This window comes from Aotus nancymaae, unplaced genomic scaffold, assembly GCF_030222135.1.
Source record: "Aotus nancymaae isolate 86718 unplaced genomic scaffold, 86718_ANA_hifiasm-v0.15.2.pri h1tg000057l, whole genome shotgun sequence".
Taxonomy (NCBI): Eukaryota; Metazoa; Chordata; class Mammalia; order Primates; family Aotidae; genus Aotus; species Aotus nancymaae.
Window position 1 is genome coordinate 17,591,705 of NW_026988471.1, and position 16,399 is coordinate 17,608,103.

Genomic DNA, 16,399 nt, shown 5'->3' on the forward strand with positions numbered 1-16,399 from the left:
GACCCCAGTGTGTGATGCTTGCCTACCTGTGTCCATGTGTTCTCATTATTCAACACCTGCCTATGAGTGAGAACATGCAGTGTTTGATTTTCTATTCTTGTGTCAGTTTGCTGAGAATGATGGTTTCCAGATTCATCCATGTCCTTACAAAGGACACAAACAGATTGTTTTTTATGTCTGCATAGTATTCCATGGTGTATATGTGCCACATTTTCCTTGTCCAGTCTATCATCGATGGGCATTTGGGTTGGTTCCAGGTCTTTGCTATTGTAAACAGTGCCACAATGAACATACATGTGCATGTGTCTTTATAATAGAATGATTTATAATCCTTTGGGTATATACCCAGTAATGAGATTGCTGGGTCAAATAGAATTTCTATTTCTAGGTCCTTCAGGAATAGCCACACTGTCTTCCACAATGGTTGCACTGCTTTATGCTCCCACCAACAGTGTAAAAGTGTTCCTTTTTCTGAACATCCTCTCTAGCATCTTATCTCCAGATTTTTTAATGATCACCATTCTAACTGGCATGAGATGGTATCACAATGTGGTTTTGATTTGCATTTTTCTAATGACCAGTGATAATGAGCATTTTTTCATGTGTTTATTGGCCTCATATATGTCTTCTTTTGAAAAGTGTTTGTTCATATCCTTTGCCAACTTTTGAATGGATTTGTTTGTTTTTTCTTGTAAATCTGTTTTAGTTCTTTGTAGATTCTGGATATTAGCCCTTTGTCAGATGGGTAGATTGCAAAAATGTTTTCCCATTCTGTTGGTTGCCGGTTCACTCTAATGATTGTTTCTTTTTCTGTACAGGAGTTCTGGAATTTAATTAGATCTCCTTTGTCTATTTTGATTTTTGTTGCCAATGCTTTTGGCGTTTTAGTCATGAAGTCCTTGCCTATGCTTATGTCCTGAATGGTTTTGCCTAGGTTTTCTTCTAGGGTTTTTATGGTGTTTGGTCTTATGTTTAAGTCTTTAATCCATCTGGAGTTAATTTTAGTGTAAGGTGTCAGGAAGGGGTCCAGTTTCTGCTTTCTGCACATGACTAGCCAGTTTTCCCAACACCATTTATTAAACAGGGAATCCTTTCCCCATTGCTTGTTTTTATCAGGGTTGTCAAAGATCAGATGGTTGTAGATGTGTGGCATTCTTTCTGGGGCCTCTGTTCTGTTCCATTTGTCTATATCTCTGTTTGATACCAGTACCATGCTGTTTTGATTACTGTAGCCTTGTAGTATAGTTTGAAGTCAGGTAGGGTGATGCTTCCAGCTTTGTTCTTTTTGCTTAGGATTGTCTTGGTTTTACAGGCTCTTTTCTGGTTCCATATAAAGTTTAAGGTGGTTTTTCCCCAGTTCTGTGAAGTGGGTCATTGGTAGCTTGATGGGGATAGCATTGAATCTATAAATTACTTTGGGCAGTATGGCTATTTTCATGATATTTATTCTTCCTAGCCATGAACATGGAATGTTTTTCCATCTGTTTGTGTTCTCTCTTATTTCCTTCACCAGTGGTTTGTAGTTCTCCTTGAAGAGGTCCTTTATATCCTTTGTTAATTGTATTCCTAGGTATTTTATTCTCTTTGTAGCAATTGTGAATGGGAGTTTGCTCTTGATTTGGCTATTATGGGTGTATAGGAATACTTGTAATTTCTGCATATTGATTTTGTATCCTGAGACTTTGCTGAAGTTGCTTATCAGTTTAAGGAGATTTTGGGCTGAGACAATGGGATCTTCTAAATATGCAATCATGTTATCTGCAAATAGAGACAATTTGACTTTCTCCTTTCCTGCTTGAATACCCTTTATTTCTTTTTCTTGTCTGATTGCTCTGGCTGAAACTTCCAATACTGTATTGAATAGGAGTGGTGAGAGAGTGCATCCTTATCTAGTGCCAGATTTCAAAGGGAATGCTTCCAGTTTTTCCCCATTCAGTATGATATTGGCTGTGGGTTTGTCATAAATTTGTCATAAATAGCTTTTAATATTTTGAGATACGTTCCATGGATACATAGTTTATTGAGAGTTTTTAGCATAAAGCGCTATTGAATTTTGTCAAAGGCCTTCTCTGTATCTTTTGAGATAATCATGTGGTTTTTGTCTTTGGTTCTGTTTATGTGGTGGATTATGTTTATAGACTTGTTGAACCAGCCTTGCATCCCTGGGATGAAGCCTACTTGATCGTGATGGATAAGCTTTTTGATGTGCTGTTGCAATTGGTTTGCAAGTACTTTATTGAAGATTTTTGCATCTGTGTTCATCATAGATATTGGCCTGAAGTTTTCTTTTTTTGTTGAGTGTCTGCTGGGTTTTGGTATTAGGATGATGTTGGTCTCATAAAATGATTTGGGAAGGATTCCTTTTTTTTGGATTGTTTGGGATAGTTTCAGAAGGAGTGGTACTAGCTCCTCTTTGTACGTCTGGTAGAATTCGACTGTGAACCCATCTGGACCTGGGCTTTTTTTGGTTGGTAGGCTATTAGTTGCTGCCTCAACTTCAGCCCTTGTTATGGGTCTATTCAGGGTTTCAACTTCTTCCTGGTTTAGTCTTGGGAGGGTGCAAGTGTCCAGAAATTTATCCATTTCTTCTAGATTTACTGGTTTATGTGCACAGAGTTCTTTGTAGTAATCTCTGAGGGTAGTTTGTATTTCTGTGAATCAGTGGTGATATCCCCTTTAATATTTTTTATTGCATCTATTTGATTCTTCTCTCTTTTCTTTTTTATTAATCTGGCTAGTGGTCTATTTTGTTGATCTTTTCAAAAAACAAGCTCCTGTATAATTTTTTCAAGGGCTTTTTGTGTCTCTGTCCCCTTCAGTTCTGCTCTGATCTTAGTTATTTCTTATCTTCTGCTAGCTTTTGAGTATTTTTGATCTTGCTCCTCTAGCTCTTTCAATTTTGATGATAGGGTGTCAATTTTAGATCTTTCCTCGCTTATCATGTGGGCATTTATTGCTATAAATTTCCCACTAGACACTGCTTTAAGTGTGTCCCAGAGATTCTGGTACATTTTCTAAGTAACTATTAGCACTCAGGCTTGTATTGGTTACTATGGAGGATACTCAGGAAAATATGACAATGTTATTTATCTCTCTGACTTTCATAATATAAATGCCTTAACGTTAGGGGCCTTTTTATACCTTTTTTCCTAATTAATTTTTTATATCTGTCATGTATATAAATGATTTTAGAAGGATGAGAGAATGACTAAATGGAAGTAAATTATTTTAGTTAGCATGAGAGAATGAGTAGATGGAAGAATGATCCTGATCTCTTAAAGAATAGAAAATGTATGTTTCTTTTTTAAGCAGACATATAATTATTCAGTGGGCCTTGAGGAATAGAATGAACAATTTCTCCGAAGGCCTTCATGTTCTAAGGAGTAAAATGATTTGTTAATAAATTAGTCTCTTAGAATAGTTATCCAATGAAGAGGTTTCAGGATACAAATGAAATTCTTAGTCTTGTGTATCTGGAGTTATCTATGTAATTTCAATAGTCATATTTCAAAAGTAGGAAACATTCAGAAGGCCAAACATAAATAAATCTTGAATTCTACAAAACTATTATAGTGAACAAAGACAGAATTTTTTTATTCAACTGAATATGTAACATTATTAATTCACATGTTATATTAATAAATGCAGTTAAGTTTGGATTGCTGAACATTCTCTGCCCAGAGATCTCTGGATGTATCCAGTCTCACAACATTCCATAGGGATTTATGAACACTTAGAAAACTATACAAAATGCATACTTTAAAAAAATAAACTTTCATCAGTAATATAATAAAATGATTGATAATATTGTTGCTTTCAACTAAATGTTGAAAGTGTTTGATAGCTGTAGAGTGAATGAAACATTTATTGAACACACTATATAATAGATGTCTATCTTTGGTGATAGAATAATCAGTAAAATCCTGAAGACACTTATATTTCAGCTGGGGAGAGAAGACCCAGGTACTTGCCATGTTATTTGACACCAGGATATTTTTAAAGACAATATCATATTGTAATAGTAGTTAAAGCAAGTACCTTCTAAAAGCAAGATTTAAAAAATGATTTAGGGGACATCTATATAGTATAATCACCTTTGTATACCTTCACCTTGAATTTTACAGTTGATCTGCTAATGGCTCATGGGTTTGGCTCCTAATGAACAGGAATTTGGCCCCTTTGGTCCTTCCAGTAATAATCTTACACTCTCTGCTTTGTTCCTCTTTGCTTCTTGTTCTTCCTTCTATCCCCATATCTCCTCCTTTTTGGCTCCATGGTACTCTCTTTAATGTGTAGGTAGGTTCAAGGTACTTTTCTATTTACTAGTGATATTCCTTCTCAGCCATGGTCTGCCAACTGACCCAAGGATTCTACTGTCAATAAGCCTTATAGCTGAGACACTACCTAGCTTCTTTCCAAGTCCTGCCTTTGGAGTACATGCAGGGCTATTTAATTTTATGATGCCAAAAGCCTCATCTTAGTTTTACATGAATATCTTATTTCTACTATAATTTGAATTTGTTTTTTTTTTTCTGACGGTAAAATGACATGACTCCTAAATGAGAGAACATGAAACTAGATTTCTCAGATTCACGAGTTCCATTCTGCACTTACTTGAAACAACCAAATGTTTTACTGGCATCTGGGAGTGAAGCCAATGAACACATGTGGTCAGTTTCTTTATGAGTAGGATGAGGGGATTTGGGTTAGATGATTTCTCAGTTTCTTTCTAGCTTTAATTTTCAGAGACTCTTTAACTCTGATTCCTAGGGAAGAGGGAACTATATTGATTTGAATTTCAAGATAAACATTGTTTTCAGCCATGCAGCTTTAGAATTAGATGGAACTTATAAATTATCTATGCTTATCCTCTTGCATGGAAAAGGAAGTCCAAAGGAAATGACCTGCTCAAAGTCATACATCAACTGAGTGCAGAGCTGAACTTGGACTTAGGCTTCTTGTCTTTATTCTACTGGCTTCCCATTCTCCCAGCCTGAAGGAGTACTCCTAGAAGTGCTTATTATTTCCCACAAAACTCTGGCACATTCACACATACTAAATGTGGGGTTTTGATTTAAATGTTTGGCTGTTGTAAAAGCCATCAAGATCGGCCAATTTGATCTCCTGTTTGTTGGTCAACTATCCAGTGAACTGCCCAGGCCTGAACCTGAGCCTGAGGTGCTTATTTTATGTTCTCACTTTTCAGCCACCATGTAGCCCTTGCTGGAAAAATACTCTTAACCCACCGCAAAGGTGTAGTTAATTTAACTTTCCAAATCTGCTTTTTCCATATGTACCTTCTAACTGAAGCACATATTCAGTATCCCAAACCTAGGAAACATTTTATTTCATTAAACATTTTGGAATTAAAGAATGTCTTCTAAAAGCATTTAAAGAAATCTTGGTAAATACCTAACACTCTTTGGGTAATACTGACGGATTTAATCAAAGAATGCCTAATATATGTTGAAGGGCCTCCTTCGAAATTGCTTAACAAGTTTCTCCCAAATTTTCAAGTGATCCTAATTTGCTTCCATTTCTTCTGAAAATTTGAAGTGATAACACAGTTCTTGATGAGATCGTCTGAAGAGTTATGGAAAAAAGGGAACTTCGAAAGTTTCTAGGCATGTTCATTTTTACCTGGAATCATAAAAGCTGTAGCCACAATTCTCTTTGCAGTTCCATTTCTTCCTCTCTAGCTACCATTTCTAGATTTAAAACCTTGGAAAAAGTACAATTTCACCAGCCATCACTAGTACCTAGTGTCAGCAGCTCATATAAAACCTGGGAAAATATAGTTAGGATTAAAGAAATCTGTAAAACTGTGAAATAAGGCCATAGCATGTAAAATGCAATTCCTTTTACTGAGTACATAATTTATTAGGAAAGCTCTTTATTTGTAGGAAATCTGCTTGACACCTTATCCTTGACAACTGCTTATTTCATTTTAGCAGAACAAAAATGGACAAAATGCTTTCCAATATGGGAATTCATTAATTTCTCAATAAATATCTTATGTCTATGCTTTAGACACACTCTCCAATTCTTTTCCTACAACTAGTCTCAGAGCTAGAACTAACAGGGGTTTTTACCCACTCCTGTCTCATCTCTACCTCCCTCCTCCCCAAGCACCACCGTGCTCACTACTGAACTCACTGCTGCAAGTCATGAGGATTTGGCTTTTGGATTCCCATTGACATTTAGTTCCTCTTCTCTCCTACTACTTCTGTGAGCCATGTCTAACTTTGTTGTAAGAAGGTTTTGGTATTTATTCATGGTAATTTTCTCAGGAAAGCATCAATTACCCACAATTTTCAGGAGCTTTGCAAATAGAAGGAGCCCTTCATTTCAGACTTCTTTTGTCAAAAACAGTAGAGAGGAGTCAATGTCAACAGCACTTTTGCTTGGATGGAGCCCCTTGTTCTCCCAGGCATATACTATTATTGCATTTCCGGGCTGTCTGACACCCTAAGATTACAGAATCTTCACAAATGCCTTTAGCTACATGTTGGGAGGGGCTTTGCAAGCATCATGACTTGGGTGTGAAGATCAACTTAGTTCTTCTAGGGTATTGTTCTTTTCTAGGGTTCAACGCTCCATTTAGTTTCAAAAACTGAATGTCCTGATGTGCCCTCTTAAAGTGCAACCCTGAGATAATATGTTATATTGTCACCTGTAGGGTTTCCTTCTATTCCAGAAAAAGGGTAGGAAAAGCCTCAGTCATTCATTTCAGAGATAAAGCTACCACTGTAGGGTGAGGCAGGAGAAAGAGTGGGGAACAAAATATTATGTAGCCATTAATGAGTAAAGGGTAAGGTGAGAAGAATAGAGGAAAGGGCTCACTCGAGCCAATAGGCAGATCTGGCTTTTGTTCAGATGAAAACACCTGCCAGAAAAGATGAATAGTGCTAACTTATCCCCCCTTTTAACCTTGAATACCTTTCCTTCTTGCTCTATCACAAATACAGATTTACTTGGATTCTAACAAAGGATTTTCATGATTGATCTACTATCAGTATTTAGGACAACTAATGAAAATACAAATCCTATAAAGAGAAGTTGTAGGCCAGCTGGCACCATCATGCTGCCCTTGGTTTTTCAATTCTATTCATACTCACAGCTCCATTTGTAGTCACGTGGCTGGCACAGGCCAATAACAAGCTTATTTCATGGTTGCTGAGAAGAGTTTTTGTGTAGAGGGCAGGTGTTAGGGAATGGGTGTTGGTTAACAAAGTTCATGATCTCCTAAATGTATTTAAAACTTTGCATCCGAAATAATGTCTCCCAGAGCAAACCGTAAGTTACCACTTCCTAAGTTATTTGTGGAGACTTTGAGTTAAAAAATAGCAATCAAAGCTCAAATTTTTAAAAACTCTTGTTTTAGAATTTGCATTTTCATCAGTTTTCCTAAATACTAATAGCAGGTCAATCAGAAAATCTTTCATTAGAACCCAAGTGAACTTATATTTGGGTGAAGTAAGACAAAAAAAAAAGATATTTGAAGTTAAAAGGGGAAGTGAGTTAGAAAACACTGTTAGTTTTCCTTGTCATGTCTTTACATCTGTACAAAAGCAAGCCCTCTACAGTATTTCATTTGGGTGCCTTGTTTATTTAACTTACAAAATAGACTGTGTGTCTCCTTGGATATTACAGTCCTGGATATAAGAAAACTTATAGAGCATAGGCTGGTCACAGTCTTAATTATTACTGTCATCATTATCACTAGACATCACAGATAGAACATTATTGTAAGCTAAATAGAGTACTATTTTCTATATCTTATTTAATCCTAATAATAGCTCCATAACCTATTGTTTCCACATAGGCTCAGGGAAGTTGAGTACCTCATTCAATATCATATAGCTCCTAAGGCTCATGCTATCAACCTGTGTGGAATCTGTTTCCTAATGAAAAAAATAGCCTAATATGTATTTACTTCTGACAACATAGATCAAAGAGAAAATATTGACATTGGTTATATCTGTGGTGAACTCAGGAGGAATTTTGAACCAACTGTGCCTTTTTGGACTCACAGAAATTTCCATGAATCAGTACTGATTCTTTCATACAAGGAGTGGAGTGAATGAAAGAGGGAGAACTAGGAGGTAGTTTGATCATCCTTCAGCTGGAAAAGAGTAATTATTATTAGGTTAAAAGTAACGCAGAGAATTTCATTACTTTAAAGATTACAGCTTCTCAAATTCTACAAATACTTAATTTTATGATGTTTTGTTTTTGTTGTTGTTGCTTCTGTTTCTTTTCTTTTTCCAGGAAGAAATTGCCTTCTTCATCACTAAATTGTTCTTTTATATCATGAAAGACTTTAAACCTAAATATAAAAATGTGCAATAATTTAAAAACATTTCTGTACCTTCTCCAATCATATTCTCGCCCTCATTTCTCAGAGATAACCATTATTGTAAATTCAGCATTCATTATTCCCATGAGTGATTTTATACTTCTTTATCATAAGGTATTCACATACTTTATAGAGTGTTATATTGCAGGTTTTAAATTACATGTAAATAATTTTAAATTTTATTTGTTCTGTTTCAGAACACTGTATTTTTGATATTATGTTTTTGAGAATCTTCCCTATCAGTGTACAAAGTTCATTATTTAAAATGGTGTATAGCATGCTGTATAAACATACCACAATTTATGGGTCCATTTTCATGTTTACAGACATTTATATCTAATTATTATTATAACTAGCACTGTAATGCACATGATTTTATGTACTGGTACATAAGAATTTATCTGGAATTGATGTCCAGTAAAATTGCTGACTGGTATCATACAGCATGTGCATCTTTAACTTAAGAGCATATTGCAAATATGCCCCAACCTGAGTGTGTTCTAAACACCCAAAGGAACTACAGTAACCAGAAAGAGGATCTGGTGAAGAGGGTTGGCTTAATGTGTGGGCATGAGGGCATACAGTGCTGCTTTCTTTCCAGGAGCTTTCTGCAGTTACAGTTATTTCCTTGTAACCTTGAACACTGACAGGTTGAAACCTGAAGCTGAGATTTCTTTCATATTGAGCTTTTCTCTTTCAATTTCCTGTGAAATTGAAAGTGTGAAAATATTGCGTTCTGTGTTTAGGGCTCTGTGGAAATCATGCTTCTGAATTAGGTCTACTGTTGACCCATCTAAGAACTGAGAAAGCAAAGGCTTAGACAGGACAGTGCTTCTCAAAATTCAGTGTGCATAGGAGCCACCTGAGCATCCCATCACATTGTAGATTCCTGCTCAGTAGGTCTGAGGTGGGCCCAAGAGTCTCCAGTTCTAACAAGCTCCCATGTGATAACAATGCTGCTGGTTGAAAGATCGATCACACTTTGAGTAGGAAGATGATATCCTAGAGGAAATAATAATTTGCCAACTTTTAAGCTTTTCTGGGAGTTAGTGCAAATTATTTTAAGTTCCTTACTTCTTTTTCTTCAAATATCAAGAAATTATAAAATAATTAGAACATTTTAGGATTAACGTCTTTCAAATCAATCCTTATTATATTCTTGATAGAAGTGGAAATAAACTGTTCTGTTACAACATATGAAATCTATATCTTTCAGTCTCATTTTTGGTGAAAGAAATAGGTGTGAACTGATTTAGAGCACAGTCATATATGAGGTTCTGCGTTAACTCTTGGGAGGCTTTGCATCACATTAGGAGAGAAATCTGATTCTTCAGTGCCATGTACTATGTTGAAATAAAGTTACAGGAAGAGTAAATATTTAAGTATAAAAATTAAAACATAAAAGAAGTACCAAAAATATAAAGGAAGATTTCTCTGTTCTTGTAGGGAAAAAAGACTTTATAAAGGCAAAGGCAAAAATAATAAAGGAAATATCAAAAGATTTAAATATATAGACATTTGTCTTGAGATAAAAAATAATATAACCAAAATTGAATGAAAAAAAATCCCATTTGAAGAAAGTTGCAAAATATGGCAAAATAAACTATTATAAATCATTAGAGAAATATAAAAATTATAGTAGAAAAATATACATAGAATATAAAAATCATTTGTAAAAAAGAAATATGAATAGTAGTAAATGTGAAAACCTTAATCTCATTAAACTAAAAAAATTCAAATTAAAAAACTCACAATTTTAATCTTCCAAGTTGGCACTTGCTTTCAGTTACACTTTTCTTTTTTTCTTGCTTTTCTTTTCTGCTTCTTTATCTCCTTTTCTCTGAAGCACTTCCTGCTGGTGATTTATTTCACTCCCACTTCCTCAACTGCCCCCAGCCAAGTTTTTTCTCTAGTAAGAAGCTAATCTCAGAATCAAGAAATATGACTTATTTGCATTTCTTATTTTCTTTTGTTCTCTTTTATTTTAGAAAAATAAAAAGTGCTTTTATTTTAATCCTGGGGTGGGGGGACAAAATTTGGGTCGACTCATGTACTTCCCCAAAACCCCAGACGTATACTGTTATTGTTTTAGACAATCTTGCCAGGGCCAGGTGGACATCCAGGAAAGGCTGGAATGCCCAGCTCATTTTCAAAAGAAAAGACAGAAAACAGACAAAGAATCTAGATGAAAGGATGAGCTTTGTGTCAGAAACCACTGCTCTGCTTCATTACATTTTGAATGTGGGGCTTTGGGCTCTCTTACTCCCTGAGTGCTAGTTTCTTTAATAAAAAATGAAGATATAAATATTTTCTTTGTAGTATGGTTGCAAGAATGACATAAATTGAATATGTACATAAAGATACCTAGTGCAGTACTGGTGCATCACATATGTGCCATCATATTATTTTAAAGTCTCTGTGTACTGGAACGTTGTCCTTTAATTCATATTGTATCCGATAGCAGCTAGAATTGAGCTAAAACAGTAAAACATGGTGTGTATGAAATTTGAGGTCATCCAGCTTTCTCCTTCCTTTAGAAGGAGAGAGGAGAAGGAAAGAGATATCTGGAGGAGAAGAAAGCTGATGGGGAAATGAAAGGAAACAGGGGAGGCAATTGCCAGGGAGCATCCCTGCACTGAGGGCCTTAGGCAAGATGGCAGGAACTTGGAGTGTGCAATACAGTCTGTCAGGAGTTATTGCTTGTGTTCCTAGTCTTCATGGTGCCAAATGCCAGATGACATGGGTTGTGAATGATATGTCTATTCATAGGTCTGAGAAAGATAGAGGGTCTAGTTCAGAAGGAAGTTGGCATACTGTCCCTGTCTCTTTAGGCATTTTGCAAGGAATATTAGTACAAATCAAGTGGGCGTTAATGGTCAAAACCACCTGACTGTACTGTTTTCTTTAAACTAAATGCCAAGAATCCCAGTAGTAATGTCAGGCTTAAGTAAAATGCATCAGAGTGGAGAAAGCTGGAGTGATTTTTTTTTAAATATTGACGTTATTTACAAATTACTCCTCTAAATATAAATAATGCATCCAATGAGTACAGTGGTAGACCAGAATATGAGATAGCATCCTAATTGAAGAGAGGCAGTTATAAGGTATATTAGTTATAAAAATAATTGGTCATAAATCTTGGTAATACATCTGCCTTCTCATTTAAATAAACTGCCTTGATCTCATTAGTATAAATGTACTTACTTCCCCACTCCCTACAAAAGGACTGGCCTCTAGGGAATAAAATAATAACCACTCTTTCTTTCTTTTTTTTTTTTATTGCATTTTAGGTTTTGGGGTACATGTGAAAAACATGCAAGTTTGTTGCATAGGTGCATACGTGGCAGTGTGATTTGCTGCCTTCCTCCCCTTCACCCATATCTGGCATTTCTCCCCATGCTATCCCTCCCCGACTCCCCACCCCCCCGCTGTCCCCCCCACTCCCCTACAACAGACCCCCGTGTATAGTGCTCTTTCTAAAGAATTCTGGAAAATTCTGCTTGCACAAGAGCCACATAGCAAAGACCTATAACAAACTACTTGGTGCAGAAAACCTATGAACATGCATTTTTTATTCTCTATGGAGTTACTCTGCACTGGATGAAGACCAAGGCTTTTCTAGGAAGAGGTCTGGGACCACCTCTGATTTCATAGCTGTACCTGCATTTCTGCTTGTGCGGGGTCAGGTGTTTAAAAGACTAGTTTTCAGAAAGGGCAGCAAGATAGCACACCTTTCTTTCTTTCATTTTCCTTTTCCAGAAGCTGGTATCTCATCCTGGATATATGGAAAGAGATGGGGAGGCAGTTACTTTGGGCATGACAGTGGGAGAGAGCCATGCATTGAGCTGACTGCAATACAAGCTCTTGGTTCTTCTCTGCCTGGAAAGCCCACTGTGCTCACCTATACCCCATGTATTTCCACTCCTGCTGATACCACTTGTGATGAGCTCATTATTCTCAAGCACCATTGGTTGACACTTTGCTCTCCTATAGGCTCTATGTCCTTCATGCTCTCCCCCACTGGCCATGTCTCCTTGCCACACTGTAGTACGCATAGTCCCACTCACCTGTGGTCTCTGTACTGTAGGGACCACAGGATGCGCTGGAAGAGAATGAGCTTTGTTTCAGACAGAAACCACAGCTCTCCTCCATCACATTTTGAATATAGGGGCTTGAGCTAATTACTCAAACTCCCTGAGTGCTAGTTTCTTTAATAAAAAATGAGGATAGACATATTTTCTTTGCAGTATAGTTGTGAGAATGACATAAATCAAATATGATTTATGTAATATATCTAGTGTAGTATTGGTGCATGGCTGTCATCACATGTGCCATTTTACATTATTTTAAGGTCTCTGTGTACTTGAACATTGTCTTTTAATTCATATTGTACCAACAGCAGCTATGATAGAGCTAAAACAGTAAACCATGGTGTGTATGAAATTTGAGGCCATCTGGCTTTGTGCTTTCTCATTGGGTGGCTTGAGGAAATTTCTTAAATTCTCCATCTTATTTTTAGCATCCAAAAATTAGCAGAATAATAAGTATTCTGTAGAGTTAAGTGAAGGTTAAATGTGATATGTATTAAGGTAATTAACAGAGAGTCCCACCTAGTAAATCCTCAACAAATATTGGGGATTGCACTTCAGAACATGCAGAGTGAGATCAAGCCAGGAGTGGCTGTTTGTGCAAGTGAGATTTGGCCTTCCCCTCTCCCCAGATCTCACCTCTCCTATGTAAGTTCAAGCAAGGGAGGAGGGGGAGGCCTTTGGGGATGCCATGGGTTGATGTCCCGACGTGCGGAAGTAGGAGCTGAAGATCAAGGAACTGTGAGGCCTGGTCCAGGCCACACAGGGAGCTAATGGCCAAGCCTACTGACGTCCTGGTTGTTTCACAGTTCCCTGGGGGCTGACCTCTCTGCCACCTCTTATTTCTGTACCTTTTGACCTACAGGAGTGCACAGCAAGGCCTCTGACAAATAAACAGTGGCCTAGATATTAAACTGCACCTGAAGCTGGTTATGCAGGTTCACTTAGCATTTGAACCAAGAGCGGAAACTCATCTATACTCAGACTGCAGAGGGATTAACCCATTCTCAGACTCAGCCTGTAAATTATTGTCCACTTAGTAAATAGAAGAAGGGAGGGACAACCTAAATCTCATTCAAAGTAGCACAAACGTGTGTAAGTTTTTTAAAACAAACCAAAAGTAAAAATCAAAAAATGATAAAAAATAGAAGCAAAACAGATTTGGATGTGCAAAACAATTCAAAGTCAACTTTCTGCTGCTATTTACCTCAGTAGAAAAGGAGAGAAGATGATGGATGACAGCGAAAAGCGTCCACCTCATTCCTCTGGCCTTGATATGTTTCAGAAGTAACAAAGTATCATCTTCAAAACATGCTAGTTACTACTAAGCACTTGCTATACATAATGTGCTGTTCTGAGCTGAGCAGCCAGGGACAGGTGATGTGGCACTTGGAGAGAAGGGGAGTGGTATTCTAAGGGTTACCACCTGGCAGTCCCTGTTTGCCTGGGACTGAGGGGTTTCCCAGAACATGAGACTTGCAGTGTTAAAATCAGGCAGACGAAGATGGTGGTTACCTTAATGCTGTCATGAATACTTCATGAAATATGACGTTTCTAATTTTCTGAGATTGTTTGGCCCTAATTACATGGTAGGTCAAAGCAAGATTCTAAGAGCCTGGAGTAAAGAAAAGCCACATTAGAGTGGATGACTAGAAAAGACTTATTGATAGGTGTGTGTATTTAGAACAGGCAGAGGGTCAGCATTAAGATGCTTCAGGAGAGAGGAAAGCTTGAGCAAAACTGCAGAGAGAGAAAAGCACAAAACATCCACAGGCACGTGGATTGCACGTGTGAGCCTGTGCACATTGCACATGCACACACGTGCGCGCGCATGCGTGCGTGCACGCACACACACACACACACACTCTGACCATTCCCCGTTGTTGCCCATTTTAGCTGATGGCACAGCCATTCATTCAGATCTTAGCCCAAAACCTCAGAATTATTTCCAAATCCTCCCTTTTTTGTCTTCCCCACCCCCACCCCATGTACATAGTAATCCATTTGGAAACTTTGCTAGTTCTCCCTCCAAATGGATCCCAGACATCATCTCTTCTGCTGCAGCCCTAGACCTCTGCACTGCCATCCCTCGCCTGGACAACTGCACTTCGGACTGGTCTCTCCCATGGCTGCTTTTCCAGCCCTCTGCCTATTCTCCACCAGAGGCCTGGGTGCTCTTTGCAAAGCACAACCTGGTTACATGCTTTCTACTTTACTGACTCCTGTTTAAAGCTCTCAAGTAAGTTCTTTACCAGGAAAACAAAATCTAAACTCTTATCTTGTTCTGTGAGGTCTTGCACCATCTGGCCCCGTCTGCCCCTCCAACTTTATTACTCTGTTCTCTTGGGGTGTAACAAATGACCAGAAACAGAGCAGTGTGAAACAACTGCCAGTTATTAGCTCACAGCTCTGTAGGTCAGAGGTACAGCATGGCTGGCCAGGTTCTCTGTAGGGCATTGAGATTGGGTCTGTGTCCCCACCCATATCTCATGCTCAATTTTAATCCCAATGTTGAAGGTGGGGCCCGACAGGAAGTGACTGGATCATGGTGGCCATTTCTCATGAATGCTTTAACACCATCCCCTTTGGTGCAGTTCTTGTGATAGTGAATGAGTTCATGAGATCTAGTTGTTTAAAAGTGTGTGGCCCTCTGGCCCCTTTTCTTCCTGCTGCAGCCACGTGAAGTGCTTGCTCCCCCTTTGCATTCCGCCATGATTAAAAGCTTCCTGAGGCTTCTCCAGAAGCCTAGCAGAAGCCACTGTGCTTCCTGTACAGCCTGCAGAACTGTGAGCTAATTAAACCTCTTTTCTTTATAAATTACCCAGTCTCAGGTACTTCTTTCTAGCAGTACAAGAAGGGACTAATATAGGCATCATGAGCCTGAAATCCAAGTCTTAGTGGGGCTGAGTTCTCTTCTGGAGCCTCTGAGGAAAAATCAATTTCCAAGGTCATTTTTTTTCTTTTTTCTTTTTTTTCTGAAATCCCCAAAAACCATAATTTTTTAACTAATTAATTAGTTTTTTAAATTTTACAGTAAGTTCCAAGAGACAGGTGCAGAACGTGCGGGTTTATTACATACGTATACTTGTGCCATGGTGGTTTGTTGCACCTATCAACCTCCCATCTAGGTTTTAAGCCCCACATGCATTATCTGTTTGTTCTAATGCTCTCCCTCCTCTCACTCCCAACCCCTCAACTGGCTCCAATGTGTGATGTTCCCCTCCCTGTGTCTATGTGTTCTTATTGTTCAACTCCCACTTATGAGTGAGAACATGTAGTGTTTGGTTTTCTGTCCCTGTGTTAGTTTGCTGAGGATGATGACTTCCAGCTTCATCCATGTCCCTGAAAAGGATATGACCTCATTCCTTTTTATGCCTGAATAGTATTCCATGGTATATATGTACCACGTTTTCTTAACCCAGTCTATCACTGATGGGCATTTGGGTTGGTTCCATGTCTTTGCTATTGTAAATAGTCCAAGCTCATTCTTACTATTGGCAAAAATCAATTTCTGGAAGTTGTCAAACTGAGACTTTTGTTTCTTTGCTGGCTGCCACCCAAAGGGTTACTCTCTGCTCCTTACCATGTGGCCTCCTCCATCTTCAGGACAGCAATGGTGCATTGAATCCTCATGCTCTGAGTCTCTGACTTTTTCTTGCCACCAGCTGAAGAAAACGCTCCACTTCAAAGGACTCCCTCGATTAGTTCAGGCCCACCCGGATTGTCTCCTTTGTTAAAAGTCAGCTGTTTCATAGAGACTAGCCTGATCATGAAAATAAAATCCTTTATATTCATAGTTTATGGGATTACACAGGGTGTGTACATAGGCAGAGTGAGTGAAAATCTTAGAATTCTACCTACTACTGTCATGTTTCAAATGTCTTCTGATTTTTTCATTCACTACTTCAGCCAAATTGGGCTTCTTCCTATGCCTTGAAAAAGCCAACTTGAC